This window comes from Cebus imitator, unplaced genomic scaffold (genome assembly GCF_001604975.1).
Source record: "Cebus imitator isolate Cc_AM_T3 unplaced genomic scaffold, Cebus_imitator-1.0 Scaffold297, whole genome shotgun sequence".
Lineage (NCBI taxonomy): Eukaryota > Metazoa > Chordata > Mammalia > Primates > Cebidae > Cebus > Cebus imitator.
Window position 1 is genome coordinate 2,273,674 of NW_016107612.1, and position 5,338 is coordinate 2,279,011.

Here is a 5,338-nt window from a genome sequence, read left to right on the forward strand (position 1 = left end):
AAAAGAAGAAGAAAGAAAAAAATTTAACAGGCTAATGGCTCTAAACACCACCTATGTGCTGATTGCCCCCAACTTATGCTTTCGACCCAGACTCTTTTCCAAACTCCAGTCTCATAGCCTTGTTGCTACTCAACATTTTTATGTGAATGTCAAACAGCATTTCAAATTCCTCCTATCCCCAGCTGAGGTCCTGCTCCTGCTCACCATCTGCCAGATCCTCCTGCAGTCTTGTCTGCCTCTGTGGCTGCCACCTGATGTGAGCCACCATCATCAACCCTAGACTCAGCATTTGTTTCCTAGGTGCCCCCCCCGCCACCGCCTCTGCCCTTTTTGCTGTCCTCTTTACCTCTCCCCAAACCCCCTAATTAGCCATACAACACTCAGAGTAATTCTATTAAAATAAAAGTTATGGCCAGGCATGGTGGCTCACGCCTGTAATCTCAGCACTTTGGGAGGCCGAGGTGGGCAGATCACGAGGTCAGGAGTTCGAGACCATCCTGGCCAACATAGTGAAACCCTGTGTCTACTAAATATACAAAAATTAGCCAGGCATGGTGGTGCACACCTGTAGTCCCAGCTACTTGGGAGGCTGAGACGGGAGAATCGCTCGAACCCAGGAGGCGGAGGTTGTGGTAAGCCAAGATTGCGCTACTGCACTCCAGCCTGGGCAACACAGTGAGACACTGCTCTCAAAAAAAAACCAGAAAGAGAGAAAAAAAGTTACATTGTGTCACTGCTCTGCTCAGAATCCATTAGAAGCTCTCCATCTCACTCAGTAAACAGAAAAGCTCTTGGCCACCAGGTAAGCCCCTATTCCCTCTCTGCCTTTGTCTCTATGGCCTTCCCCAGCCTCTCTGCCTGCTCAGTACTTGAACTTGTCAATCATGCGTCAGTCCCTGGGCCTTTGCACATTTCTAAGAGATCTTCCCCTAGATATCTGCTTAAGCTATCCAGAGATATTTTTCTTACCTTCAGGTGACGTAATCTCTGGCCCCTTTATCTAAAATTTCCACACTACTTGTGTGCTTTTTTGCTTTCTTTTTCGTCTTTCGTACTTATCACCATGAAACATACTAGATATTTTGCGTATTTGTTTTGTTTCATGTCTGGCTCCTTTTCCAAAATGTGAGCTTCACATATGCAGCGATTTTGGTCGGTTTTGCTCACTGCCCTATACTCAGTGTCCAGAAAAGTACCTGGAACAAAGCAGGGGATCAATCTTTTGAATTTAATATATTAAAATTCCTTTTATATTTCTCCCAGACATCTCCTCTGTCTCTCTAAAGGAAGTCAATGATAAAATTCACATGTATTCTCCCCACTCTTGTTTTGATACTTTTCCTATCTATGTGTATAGATGTATATAGTATTGCTTTACGTGTTTTTAAAAAGTACATTAAGTGGTACTATAATACAAATATTGTTCTACAACTGTTTTTCCCTTCCATCATTTTTTTTTTTTTTTTTGACATGGCATCTCACTCTGTTGCTCAGGCTGGAATGCAGTGGCGTGATCTTGGCTCACTGCAACCTCCACCTTCTAGGTTCCAGTGATTCTCTTGGCTCAGCCTCCCAAGTAGCTGGAAATTACAGACTCCAACCACCAAGTCCAGTTAATTTTTGTATTTTTACTAGAGACAGGATTTCACCATGTTGGCCAAGCTTGTCTCAAACTACTGACCTCATGTGATCTGCCCGCCTCAGCCCCCAAGAGTGTTGGGATTACAGGCATGAACCACCGCGCCTGGCCCCATCATTCTGTTTTTGAAATCTATCCATGCTGATGCCTGATTATAATGTTACATTGTATGAATACACCATATTTTACTTATCCATTCCCTTAATGACATTTAACTTGCTTTCACATATTCCCTATTACAAAAATGCTGCAAGGAATAGCCCCATTCATGTCACATAGAGTGTTCATTCCTCCCTAGAAGGATGGCTAGGTTGTATGGGGCAATTGGTCTCCAAAGATCTTATGCCAATGTATGCTCCTTCTAGTAATTTCTGAGAGTCCTCATTTCCCCAGTACCTTTGAAAAGTGTGCTCATCTAATCGGTATGAAGAAGTGCAATGGTATCTAACTGAGGTACATTTTGTATGTTCCTGCCTCCCAGCTTTGTCAACCATTAACACCCGGAGACCGAGCCATGGTCCAGTCTTCCCCATGCTGACTGTGCATCTTGCTATGGAGGGAAAGGCTGAAGAGACATGCACAGTGATCGTGGGCTGCAGACTTTTCTCCTTTGTTCTCATCCTGGCTCCTCTGTTTGCTGTACAACCTCAGACATGCTCCCTTGTCTCTCAGCTTCAAGTACAAAATGGGGATAAGTGGGTCTACTCATGAAGTTATGGTGAGAATTGAGAAAATAAAGATCCCACATTTAACACGCCAAGTGTTCAAGGAACGGTAGATGATATTAAGGTTTCATGTTCATAGTGGAGTGATAAGGCAACTTGATAGGGAGTCACATATACCTGGAGTTCAGCCCCAATGCTCTCAGCAAGGCATGTCACCTCTCTAAACACCAGTGTGTCGTCTTTAATAGGGAGATGATTACAAATGGAAGAACTACTCTCTTTTACAGTTAGTTATAAGAAAGCCTCTCTCTGTAACCGAAATATATGCACAAACACACGCAAAATTCTGCTTTTCTGGGAGCTTCAGTAAGGAACTCCACAGCCAATGTATAGCCAGCCTCCCAGGAGGTGGGTCCCAGCACTGTGGATTGTAAAAACCAGGCCAAGGCTAATTAGGAGCTGCCTTGCTCAGGGCCCAAACCACCTGTGCACTCGGCAACCTTCACAGACTCTCTGGGGCTTGCGGCTTCTGGTTAATTACATGGGACTCGGCTCCACAGCTATAATTCAGTACCCAGTGGGCAAGTGAAACCCTCTGCTTTGCACACGGCCCCCAGGAAGCATGAATAAGGCCGAAGCCGACAATTACCCACACTCATTGCCCCCAGCAGCAAAGTGGCTGGTCCAGGTTGGCTGGCATGCAGGCTTTGGAGAGGGTGAGGAGGCTCCCTGACCGTCCATCCGTCTTTCCTTCCATTCTTCCTTCCTTCCTTCCTTCCTTCCTTCCTTCCTTCCTTCCTTCCTTCCTTCCTCCCTTTCTCTTTCCTTTCTTTGTTCTTTTCTTCCTTGCTTGCTTTCTCCTTCCTCTGTTGTTTTTTTTCTCTCTCTCTTTCTTTTTAAGACAGGGTCTCACTCTGTCACCAAGGCGCAGTGACACCATTAGAGCTCACTGAAGCTTCAAACTACTGAGCTCAGGGGATCCTCCTGCCTTGGCCTCTGGAATAGCTGGGACTACAGATGTGCTCCACTGTGCCCAGCTAATTTTGTTTTCAAATTATTTGTAGAGACAGAGTCTTGCTATGTTGCTCAGGCTGGTCTCAAACTCCTGGCCTAAAATGGTCTTCCTGACTTGGCCTCTGAAAATGTAGGGATTATAGCTGTGAGCCACCTTGCCCAGCCATTGTTTTTTCCTTTCTTTCTTTTTCCTTCTATCCTTCATTAATCAATCGTTCAGCAACAATATTTAATACCTACTGCATGCCAAGCTTTGAACTTGCCTTCTGGATGGGATGAGTGAACCAGACAGAGCTGAGCTGTGGTCCTCAGAAGCTTGATTTTCTGGTAGGGGTGATAAATGTGTCCGTGACTATCAGAAAAGGAGAACTCAGGCAGGGTTTCTGTGAGGGCACACAAGGACAGGGGACACTTGAACCACCCCGAGGGTGAGCACCTCCTGAAATGCTGTGTTCTAGGCACCTCACCCACCTCACCCTACTTTTGTCCCTTCATTTCTGCCAGTCTAAGTAGCCTCCGGGTTCCCCATGGGATATTGGGGCTGGACTAGGGGTATTCAAGCTGTGCGTGCTCAGAGCCCCAGGGGTTCATGGGGTATAGTAGGGGCTGCTGTAGGTGGGATCCATCTGTCCCCCACATTCCCTATGTACACAGGCAACTCCTCTTTCAAAAATCTATTTTAGGCTGGGTGCAGTAGCTCATGCCTGCAATCCCAGCACTTTGGAGGCCAAGGCAGGCAGATCACGAGGTCAGGAGTTCTAGACCATTCTGGCTGACACCGTGAAACCCTGTCTCCACTAAAAATACCAAAAATTAACCGGGCATGGTGGCATGCACCTGTAGTCCCAGCTACTTGGGAGGCTGAGGCAGGTGAATTGCTTGAACCCAGGAGGAAGAGGTTGTAGTAAGCATAGATTGTGCTGCTGCACTCCAGCCAGGGCGACAGAGTGAGACTCTGTCTCAAAAAAACATCTATTTAATCTTGTACATCTCACCTTTCCCCACTCACACGTAAGACCTTTATGATAGCAGGGGGACATAGTGCTGAGTGAGAACCAGTTGGAAAACTGCTGAATATAAGCCCTGCCTAGCAAGGTTAGCGGACTTGCCCAGGACAACAGAAAGATTATGGCAGATCTGCACCTGCAGTCCCAAGTGGACGGAGCTCATGGCCCAATGCTTTTCTATGTATTTTCTTCTTTTTCAAATTATTTTTTTGGCTGCTGTGGTGGCTCATGCCTATAATCTCAGTAATTTGGGAGGCTGAGGCAGGAAGATCACTTGAACCCAGGAGTTCCAGACCAGCCTGGGCACCATACAGAGAACTTGTCTCTATAAGAAATTTTTTAAATGAGCTGGGCGTGGTGGCACACACCTGTAGTCCCAGCTACTTTGGAGGCTGAGGCAGGAGGATTGCTTGAGCCCAGGAGGTCCAGCCAAGAGGCTGCAGCAAGCTATGATGGTGCCACTGCACTCTAGCCTGGGTGACAGAGGGAGACCTTGTCTCTAAAATTTTTTCTAATAGAAAATAAATTATTTTTTGTTCCCAACTATTTTTGAAACAGACAAGAATTGAGAATTAAATATGAAAGCTCACATTATCAAATATTAACATTAGGTTCTATTCATTTCAATATTTTAAAGAAATAAATTCAAAAAGAGTAGAAACACCCTGTGTTTCTTTTCTGATTGCCAGTTAAACAGTGTGTTAGCCTTGGGTTAGCCCTCTGGTTGGGACAGATACAACAGATGTGAACTGTCACTTCCTTGGTTGTGGATTTACACTTCCCTGATTGCTACTGAGGCCGAGCACACTATCGTAAACTCTCTGGCCGTGCGGACCCCCTCTCTGTGGTTCAGTATAGTTTCTAACATGCTGCAGTCCATGATTGCTTGGTGGGACACAGCACTCACCATTCCCACTTTGGGACCAATTTATATCATTTTCTCAGACACACTGGGTGTTTCTGTCTTTCTGCACTTCTGATTTTTATTTTATTTATTTATTTTTTTTGAGATG